The sequence below is a fragment of the Chrysochloris asiatica genome, unplaced genomic scaffold (genome assembly GCF_000296735.1).
Source record: "Chrysochloris asiatica unplaced genomic scaffold, ChrAsi1.0 scaffold00029, whole genome shotgun sequence".
NCBI lineage: Eukaryota > Metazoa > Chordata > Mammalia > Afrosoricida > Chrysochloridae > Chrysochloris > Chrysochloris asiatica.
The window spans coordinates 1,257,735-1,269,095 of NW_006408547.1; the positions used below are offsets into that span (position 1 = coordinate 1,257,735).

General features: G+C 38.5%; 1 protein-coding gene across 1 annotated transcript in view; it reads left to right on the forward strand.

The window, feature by feature from the left end:
• PCCA (propionyl CoA carboxylase, alpha polypeptide) overlaps positions 1 to 11,361 on the forward strand; it is a 605,786-nt gene that overhangs the window by 541,307 nt on the left and 53,118 nt on the right. The gene's annotated exons all lie outside the window — the stretch shown is intronic.

Sequence of the window (11,361 nt, forward strand, 5' to 3'; positions counted from 1 at the left end):
TTGTGGACTTGTTTTATTTTTTTCAGCTTCAACCTGAATTTGCATATTAGCAATTAAGGGTGTATTCCACAGTTACACACTGGCCTTGTTTTGGGGTTTTTTCCCCACCATCCACAGATGTAGTCAGTTTCATTTCGATGTATTCCATTTGGTGAGGTCCATGTGTACAGCTAGCTGTCTTTTTTTTTGAGACACATATTCATAGCACTTTAAAAATTCATGAGCAATGAATTAAAAGTTACTTTAAATATTCTAGTTTTCACTACCGCTTGAAAAAAACCTCATGGTAGTAGTTTCCATAACCCACCCTTGTTGATGTGGAATGATTAATGGTGACTCTGTAGGAAGAAGGCACAGGGACATACTTTTGCAAGGACTGTCTGCATTCTGGCTGTCCAGCCTCAAGTGGTTAAACGGCAGGTGCTCTCAGAGAGAATGGGCTTTGGATGACAAGTGCTACCTCATGAGGTAGCCTTGTGGAAAGCATTCTGAAGTCTTGAGACAGCTCATGGTTTGAAGTACAGAAAAAAGTCTGTTTCTACTTCATATGAAAAGATCAGTGGCAAGAAGTGGATATTACCCACTAAGCACTACTGACGCCATTGTTTCACCTGCCACTTTTGTTTTTATGAGAGAGTTTAGGGCATGTGGATATGGGGAGAGTCAGTCTGAGGGGATTGTTGTTAACAGCCTCACAATTTTAACACTAGTCTTACCAATTCAACCTATAAAGGTAGAGTTGACCATTGGGCACCCCTTCTTACTCAGGTGTCCTGGTGTGGCATTGTAGGGTAATGTGCTGGACTGCAATGTCGGTTTGAACCACAAGGCCAGCAATTCAAACTCATCAGTCACTCCTTGGAAACCCTATACAGGGTCACTATGAGTCTGAACCAACTCGAAGGCACTTAACAATACCACCTACTCAAGTGCTTCAGGTTCCCATCATTGTCCACCTATCCCTGCCGGTGAGACTTTTGACTAGAAGTCAGTAGAGGCAAAGAACCAGTGACCCATATCTTAGTAAACAACAAAACCCCTACCCACAATGATTTTTCCACGCTAATGTTGCAAGAAAACATTAAGAACCAAGTCATCCTCTCGTTGACCCGGAGATAAGAAAAATAAGAGGAAGCCCTGGTTGTTCCAAAGTGGTAAGACCTTGGGACTCCTGAGCCCATGGACAAGGACATACCCATGCACAGCAGAATGAAACACTGCCCAATCCTGGGCCAACCTCACTACTGTTGCCACGCTTGAGTCCATCGATGCTGTCACTTGGCCAATCCATCTTGTTGCGGGTCTTCCTATTTTTCTCTGATCCTCCACCTTATGAAACATGATATCCTTCTCCACAACTGGTCCCTCCTGATAATATGTCCTAAGTATGAGAGACGAAGTTTGGCCATCCTGGTTTCCAGGAAGCACTCTGGCTACTCAAGTGTTCTTTCAAATCTGTTCTTTCAAAACAGGTTTGTTTGTTCTTCTGGCAGTCCATGGCACTGTCAATAGTGTCCTCCAACACCATAACTTAAATGCATCAATTCTTCTACGATCTTCGATCTTCCTTATTCACTGTCCAGCTTTCACATGCATATGAGGTTGTTGAAAATACCCTGGCTCAGTCAGGTACTCTTCATCCTGTTTCATTATTCAGTATTCTGGTGCTATCTGACAGTGTTTCACTACTATTCATAAAGTTTTCAGTGACTAAATATTCAAAAGTAGCTCATCTCTCCTTTTTCCTAATCTAATCTTTCTTAGTCTGGAAATTCAGCTGAAACCTGTCCACCACGGGTGACCCTGCTGATATTTAAAATACACATGGCATAGCTTCCAGAATCAAAGCAACATGCACGCCAACACAGTACGACAAACAGACAGACGAACGGTGGATCTGTAGACTGGAGGGGCAGAATTAAGGATGGGTGTAGACCTAAAAAAGTTTATAAATCAGTAAGCTTTTAGGGGGTATGTGGACTCTTGTTTTCTTTGTGGAAGAATTAATCTATTTAGAAATATTCTGACAATAGCAAGCTTTTTTTATTATTTTGGAAAACCAGCTGTGAACCCAAGTTTATTTTACATTATCTAATATTTCTAAAAATGCAATTAACAATAAAAGTGGCTAAATCATCCATTTTCAGCTTTTAATAGTATGGCTTTAATCAACATCCCTGAAGATTAGCAAGAGAGAAATTTGGTATAGACTGGTCTCTTCCTGCCTTTATCACTTAAAAAAAAGAACTGTGAGTAAAGCCGTGTTCTACTTTTATAATTTTTACATCATTAAAAGTACAGCCTGCCTTTATGATCTAAAGAAATACCATCTAAGTCTTTATATTAGGAACAAAAGTGAACTTTGCAGGAAAAAAAGGAGCAGGGCTTAATCTGCATTAGGCCTTTGATGTATTTCTAGATTTGTAAAAGCTTCCTGCCGTCTGTGGCCACCTCTGTCACAGACTCCAGCAATCTGTCCAGCACTGGCATTGTCCTTTTCTCCTCTCAACAAATACAAAGCTGTAGATGCCTTTGGTGAGGTGTGTACTATCTTACCCGAACATTCTTTACATTTTTACCAAATGTGGTAGCCCATTGGGAATTCCACTTCTCATACTCCTTTCCCAGGGAAAGACTCTTAAGTTAATGATTGGTTTGGAAGAATAAACTGTAACACCGTTTTTGCTCTTTCTTTCAACATTTCCTTAAGATGAAACTATTATTGATGTATCTAGTCTACTTATGAAATAGAAAATATAATCGATAAATTGTGCTTTTAAATTAAAAAATGAAGTTCTTTTGTTTAAATTCTTGTCATTTTTAGCCATTTGATCTCATCATTTATTATAATAGTATTCTATTCCAGTGAGGGGGGATTCACTTTATTTGCTCAGCAGCTTCCGGATAAGTGGTTTCTTACACTATGATGTTGAGAACATGAAGGCTTACCCTATATGTTTATAATGTTCTTTCTATTGATGGACAGCGTTGCCGGAAGTAGTGTCCATTCTAGTTAGTTTCCTAGACGGAGGAAAACAATATGGGTTTCAGTTTCACAAATGGCAAAACAAAACCAAAGAGGAAAAGGAAGCAATTCGTTAGCAGTGGGACACTGTGCAGGGTAGGATAACCTGTCTTCAAAGATTTTTGTTTCAAGCACTGTAATATAATGTTTAATAAATAGTTTACTTCAAAGGACCTTACTACAAGAAAATAGGCAGTTTTCCTGCTATTCTTGTTCACAGGTCCAGTATTGCTATAAGTAGCTCATATCCTGTCCTCTGTGGTCTCAAGTGGTCATTTGTGTTTATGATCCTACAGCTGAAACTGTAAGAACTATGTCCCTATTTTAAGTCACTAGCAAATACACAGTGTATTGCGAGAATTGATTGAGGTTCTCGTGAAACTCATAGCACTTTGATCCATCTTGAAGAAAAATGCTTAAATGCTGTAAGCAGTACACATAGGGGTTTTGTCCTCCAAAAATAGAAAACTAAATTTACTAAGGAAGAATAGAAAAACTCATCAACCTGTACCTAATAGTTTTGATGTATTGTGATCACTTCTGTACTCCTGTACTTCTAAATGAACTTAGAACTTCTAAACAATGTGTTCAGTGTCTTTAAGATAAAAGCCTGACTGAAGTTACAAAGAGAGCATTGGAAATGCTTGAATTCCGTTTTTCTTCCTGTCGATATATTTGGCATATGTAGAAATTGACAATTCATTATTAATATCATTTTTTCCCCAGATACTATAGGCAAGTGACTCATGGAACTCAGAAAGAAGCCATAGTTGTGTTTCTCTAAGCTAGCACATTGGATCCAGATGGATGGTGGCCAAGTCCATTTTTAAAAGACTCTTTCAGTAAGAATTATAGTTCTGAGACCATTTCACCTGACTTTCTCCTGCTCCCTTTCCTTTTCTCCCTTAGTTTGTGCATACATGCTCTCTTCCCTCCCTATTCCCTTTCTGAAATCAGTTGAAAATCTAGGGGACAGGACTGATCCAAGATCCAGTAGTCCAAGCACAGGGACAAGGGGAGCAGGGGAGGAAAGGGAACAAATGGGTGTTTAGAAGGAAGAAACATTTCATTCTCATTGCTTTAATGATAGTGGAAAGAAAGCGTTCCTAGATTGGGCATGTGTTTCTGCATTAGACCCTTTTGTTCTCTGAAGTACTTATCTGGTGGAGTCATCTCTCTGTCTTTCCATCCTTTGTTTCCTCGAGATTTTGCCCGGAACCAGCTTACAGTGATACCTCTAATTGTGAGATAAAGTGTTTGATATATTTCTAATTATAGATTCTGTTGTTGTTAGGTGCCATCGAGTCAGTATGACTTACAGCAACCTATGTACAACAGAACAAAGCGCTGCCTAGTCCTGTACTAGTCTCACAATCGTTGCTATGTTTGAGTCCATTGCTGTTGCCACTGTGCCAGTCCATCTCATTGGGTGCCTTACTCTTTTTTGCTGACCCTCTATTTTATCAAGCATGAAGTCCTTCTCCAGGGACTGGTCCCTCCTGATATTATGTTGTTGTTGTTGTTGTTAGATGCCATCAAATCAGTCCTGACCCATAGTGAGCCAGTGCATCACAGAACGAGACACTACCCTGTCCTATGCCATTCTCACAGTTGTGGTTGTGCTTGAGCCTGTTGCTATGGCCACAGTGCCAATCCATCTCATTGGAGGTCGTCTTCTTTTTCCCTAGTCCATCACTTGGTAAAGCACGAGAGATTATCTTTCTTGAAAATATGTCCGAAATATGAGAGATGAAGTCTCACCATCCTGGCCACCAAGGAGCATTCTGGTTGAATACCTTCCAAGACAGTTCTGTTTGTTCTTCCATGATACCTTCAATATTCTTCTCCAACACCATAACTCAAATGCATAAAATGTTCTCTTCCATATTTACTGTCCAACTTTCACATGCATTATGAGGATTGGGTCAGGTGCACCTTAGTCTTCAAACTGATATCTTTGCTCTTGAGCACTTTAAAGAGGTCTTGTGACATTCAGTACATTGTTTGACTTCTTAGCTGCTGCTTCCATGAGTGCTGACCATGGATCCAAGCTAAATGAAGTCTTTGACAACTCCAGTCTTTTCTCCATTAACCATAATGTAATTTATTGGGAAGACTTTTGTTTTCTTTGTATTGAGGTACAACCCATATTGATAGCTGTAGTGTTTGATATTCATCAGTAAATATTTTAAGTCCTCTTGGCTTTTAGCAGGCAAAGTTGTATCATCTGCATATCACAGTCTGTGAATGAGTCTTCTTCCAATTCTGATGTTACGTTCTACTTCATATAATCCAGTTCCTTGGATTAATTGCTCAGCATACAGATTGAAAAGTATGGTGAAAGAATGCAACCCTGACATACACCTTTCCTGAGTTTAAACCATTCACTGTTCCCTTGCTCTGTTCGAACAACTGCTTCTTGGTCGATGTACGGGTTCCTCATGAGCACAATAATGTGCTCATGATCCACACAGTTAAAAAAGCCTTTGCATAGTCAATAAAACACAAGTAATTTCTTTCTGGTATTCTCTGATTTCAGCCAAAATCCATCTGACATAAGCAGTGATATCCCTTATTCCAAGTCCTCTTCTGAATCCAACTTGAGTTTTTGACAGTTCCTTGTTGATGTACTGTTGCAACTGTTGTTTTTTGAATTATCTTCAGCAAAATTTTACTGGCATGTGATATTAATGATATTGTTCAGTGGTTTCCACATTTCATTGGGCCACTTCTGTTTGGAATAGGCAGAATCTATTCAAATCAGTTGGCCAGGTAACTGTCTTCCAAATTTCTTGCCTTAAGTGAGTGAGTGCCTCCCATGCTGCATCAGTTTTTTTTTTTATCATTTCCGTTTATGTTCCATCAATTCCTGGAGCATTGTTTTTCACCAGTGCCTTCAGTGCAGCTAGGACCTCCCAATTCAGTACCATCAGTTCCTCATCATACACTACCTCTTGAAATGATAGAACAACCATCATTTGTTTTGGTACAGTGACTCTGTGTGTACCTTCCATCTTCTTTTGATGCTTTCTGTATTGTTCAATATTTGCCCATAATATCCTTGGAAACCCTATACAGGTTACTGTGAGTCGGAACCAATTTGACAGCAATTAACAACAATAATCCTTCAGTATTTTAAGTCAAGACTTGAATTTTTTTTCATTCAGTTCTTTCAGCTTGTGAAATGCTGAGTGTGTTCTTCCCTTTGGGTTTTCTAATGCCAGGTCTTTGTACTTTTCTTTATATTTTATTTTGTTACTCAAGTTGCCCTTTGGAATTTTCTGTTGAGCTCTCATCCTTTTTTCACTTCTTCCATTAATTTTAGCATTCCTACACTGGAGAGAAAATTTCAGAATCTCCTCTGACCTCCCTCTTGGTCTTTTCCTTTTCTGTCCTTTTAATAGCATTTTGCTTTCTTCCTTTATGATGTTTATAATGTCATCTCACAGCTGTCTGGTCTTTGGTTATTAATGTGTAATGTATTAAATATGTTTTGAGTTGGTCTCTAAATTCAGATGGAATATGTTCAAAGTAATATTTTGACTCTCGTGGACAGGTTTTAATTTTTTCACCTGCAGCCTAAACTTGTCTGTTTCCACGGATGTAGTGAATTTGATTTCTGTGTATTCCATCTGGGGAGGTCCCCAGATGTATAAAGTCACCTTTTAAATTGTTGTAAAAAGGCATTTGCAATGAATGAGTCATTGAACTTGCAAAATTCTTTTGTGATCTTCAGCATCATTTCTATTACCAGTGCCATGTTTTCCAACTACTGATCCTTCCTCTTCTTTTTTTTGCTGAGCCCCATATTGAACTTGATCCCCACAGATGACATGACTGTATTGTAGCAGCCAGTTATGCATCACTCAGTACATGAATATTGAGCATTTAGAGAATCTTAAATGTTAGCATGAGTCAATTCCCTTAGAGAAATTAACTCACACCAACATCCAATATGAATAAACTAGAATTCAAGTTTCTCTTAGACCTTGCAATCTCAAAGATAGGAGTTTATCGTAAGGAATTGTTTTGTTAGGTTCTTTTACTTGCAAGAGACTCATTCAAGTTTTTAATCTTACTAGTAGATGACAATGTGTATATTGGCTTCTGTCTAAGTTCTTGTGAATACATTATTTTTCTAGATACGAGATAACTCAGATCATTATAAGGAAATTATAATGTAAGAGTTGATATTTATTAAGCACTCCAGTAATGTTTGAAACACTTTAGATTATCTTCTCATTTAATTCTTTCTTAAGGTAAATAGTGTTAATGATTCCTATTTTAGAGATGAAGAACTTGAGAATTACTGAGGTTAGATCGTTTTCCACAGCCACCAGAATCCTTGGGTAGCACAAATGATTACATGCTCAACTACTAACTGAAAAGTTGGTGGATCTGAACCAAGAAGTCTGCTTCTGAAAGATCACAACCTTGAAAACCCTATGAAGCAGTCCTACTTGACAGACCTGGTGAGAGTCACCCTAAGTCAGACTCAGTGTCAAGCACTAACAACCAGCAACAACATAGCTCCAAACAGAAACACGCTTAAATTCAGGTCTCCCTGATGGCGAAAGCTGTATTGCAGAACCCTCAGCACCTGGAGCTGATGGGTCTTCTTCAGTGTGGTGCTCACCTGAATACTGCCTCCACCTCTGCTGGAATCCACCGCTCTCCAGCTGTGGCTTTCACTCCCTCTGTTGTTTCTTTTTATTGTTGTTAAGTGTCATTGAGTCACTGTAGAGGGTTTCTAAGGAGTTGTTGGTGTATTTCAACTGCAAACCTTGTGGTTAGCAGTCCAGTGCTTATTCTACAGCCGCACTGGGACTCGTTGCTCTCAAGTCAGCTCTGACTCCTGGTGACCTTTTGTAGACCAGAAGGAAACACTGCCCAGTCCTGCGCCATCTTTAGGAGCCTTAGTACGGTATAGACCATTGGTTTGGCTGTTTTAGCAGTCTGTCTCTTGAGGATTTCTTTCCTTTTAATTGGCCCTCTACTGTACCAAAGCTGATGTCCTTTACGAACCGCTTCCTCTCCTGTTGATATCTCTGCTGTATAACTGAGGATTGCATCTGGTCAGTCAAGGTCTTTCATAGCCTCGTGACCAGTCTTCTCAAAACCCTGAGCTACCTGCAGACTGTCTCCTTACTGTTCTGCAGACAGGGAGTTTGGCCCATTTTATCTTTTCTCAAATAGAAACAATGGGAAGCTTGCTGCCCTTTAATCAGCCAGTGTGAGGGATTGGAGACACAGGAGCTTACATGATGCTGTATATTGCCACTGAGGACGACATAGATGGGAAAAGTACATTAACTAACATCTAGCATGACCATTAATTAGAAGAGTTCTCAAGAATATGTCAAAGATATTCATACAGTATTGTTTACATTTACAAAATAATGAGAAATCACCTGAGTGATCAACATCAATAGGAGTTTTAAAAATTATAGTGTTGTAAAGGTAAAATGAGTCCTGGTATGGCGCTGTGGGTCAATGCGCCAGACTACAAAGCCAGAACTGCAAGGTTGGTGGTTCAAAGCTCACCAGCTGCTCCTTGGAAACCCTATACAGAGTCACTATGGGTCAGAACCGACTCAATGGCACTTCACAACAACAACAACAGTGGTAAAATGGAGTCCTGGTGTGGTGCTGTGGGTTAATGTGCTGGACTGCAAAGTTGATTTGATCTGCATTCAGTGGTTCAAACTCAGCAGCTGCTCCTCGGAAACCCTACACAGGGTTGCTGTGGGTCGGAACTGACTCAATGGCACTTCACAACAACATCAGTGGTAAAATATTAATATGCTTATTATGAATAAGTCTGTTTATTAACACAGATTTCAACCTCATTTTAACATGAAAGAAATAAGATTTAAATGATTTCTGTTTTATTTTAAAAACACGAATTTGGAAGGATGAACCTGAGGAGACTGTTAGTAATCATCAAACTTGTAGAGAATTACAGGACAATTGTTTTTTCATCTAATTTTTTTATAGTGAGTATATGGAGTTCTGATGTGTCACTATAGGATAAGCACTGGACTGCTTACTGCAATGGCAATGGTTCAAACTCAGCGGCTGCTCTTTGGAAACCCTGAGCTGAAACTGACTCAGTGACACTAAACAGTAGCAACATTGCTTATAGTTTCAGCAACTTACTTAAAAGCATGTCAGAGGAAAGGAGTTGTACTGAGTAAAAGTAGCTAAAACAAAACAAAACAAAAATTATTTTTGAAGAAGAAAAACAGTAAGAGTAGAACATAATCTTCAGTAGTATTATTCATAGCTATAACTAATTATTTTCATATATAATTCAAGGAATAAATTCAGGGTCTGAGGTGTAAGATTAATAATGAGACACTGTTATTACTAAGGAGCTAAAAGAGATAACATATAAATACTCCAGATTTCCAATATCTGGAAGTATCTCATTGTGGATATTTTTACTTGAAATAATTGAAAAACAGGCCAACAAACAAAGTCATTGAATACATATCACCAAGTCCACGGCTGTAAGCTTATTAAGTCTTAATTTATTTAAGAGTCTAATCATTTCAGCTTCCTGCTTTGTGTGTGTGTGTATGTGTGTGTACTTGACAGATTTTTTTTTTTTTTCCAAACGTAACTAGGAATGTTTCAAACAAAAAAAGATGTTCTATTCCAAATAAATTAGGGAACTACTGTGCTAACTTATACTAAATATTTTACTTCAGGAATTCTCAGTCTGTATTAAGCCGACATTCAGATTGAGTCTCCAAGAGGAAATAAGGATTGCAGCATTTCTCAACTTTATTTTAACTACTGAATCTTCCCCCCACCCCCAAGCACCTATTTACATTTTTCAGAGCTTTTTTCATGGAACACTGTAAGACATAATGCCATGGTACCTTTTAAATTACTAATTGAAAGGTAGAGAACGTAACAGCGGAAGTAAAACCTCAAATGAAGTATAAGAAAGAAAAAGACTGAATTAGTTATCTTTACAGAAGCAGACTGCCTCATTTTCCTCCCAAAATTCATTCCACTGTGCCGCCAGGGTTCCTGAAAAAGATACTAGAGCTACTACATGAATTCAGCGAAAGTGACAAGGTACAATGCCACTGATTACAGAGTTGCTGTTTGGAGTGATGAAAATATTTTGGAAATAGACAATAGCAGTGGCTGTATAGCATGAATGCAATTAATGCCACTGAATTTGTTTGCCTAAATATGGTTAAAATGGAAATTTTTATATTGTATATATTTTACAACCAAAAAAATCACGGAAACAATAGATGAAACTCAGATGACCTAGAAAAGACTCCTCTCCCCACCAAAACTACTCATGATCTTATTGAAGGTACAACAGCAGTTGACCAATAGTGACCCTGCTTCAGATGGGATATGCTAAAGGTCCTATTTTGGCTCTCAGTGGACTAGTTTTAATTTTTTTCACCTTTACCCTGAACTTATATATGAGCAAACTGATGATTTGTTTTGCAGTCAACACCTTGCCTTGTTTTGGCTGATGGTAATACACTTCTATGTCTCCTCAACCCAATATGTTGTTGTTGTTAGATGTGGTCAAGTCGGTTTTCACTCATTGCAGCACCATGAATAACAGAACAAAGCACTGCCCAGCCCTGCGACATGCTCACAATTGTTACGTTTGAGCCTGTTGCTATTGCTCCTGTGCCAATCCATCTCATTGTCTTCCTCTTTTTCTCTGATCTTCCATTTTACCAAGTACGATGTCCTTCTCCAGTGACTGGTCCCTCCTAATAATATGTCCTAAGCTTGAGAGATGAATGAAGTTTCGCCATTCTGCCTTCTAAGGAACATTCTGGTTGTACTTCTTTCAACACATATTTGTTTGTTTGTTTAGCAATCCGTGGTATTTTCAATATTCTTCTCCAGCACCATAACTCAAATGCATCAGTTCTACGGTCTTCCTTATTCACTGTCCAACTTTCACATGCATACAAAGCTATTGAAAATATAATGGCTTGAGTTAGGCACATATTAGTCCTCAAACTGACATCTTTGCTGTTAAACACTTTAAAGAGGTCTTGTGCAGTAGATATAGTCATTCTGATTCTTGTGTACTCCATCTGGTGAGGCCCACATGTATAATAATTGTATATGTTGTTGAAAAAAGGTATTTGCAATGAATAAGTCATTGGTCGTGTAGAATTCTATCATATAATCTCCAGCTTCATTTCAGTCACCAAGCCCATATTTTCCACCTACGGATTCCTACTTTGTTTCCATTTTTCATATTACAAACACCATTTATTAGCAGCGCATCATGACTGCATTATCGATTTCAGAGTAAACTTGCTCTTGAATACTTTAAA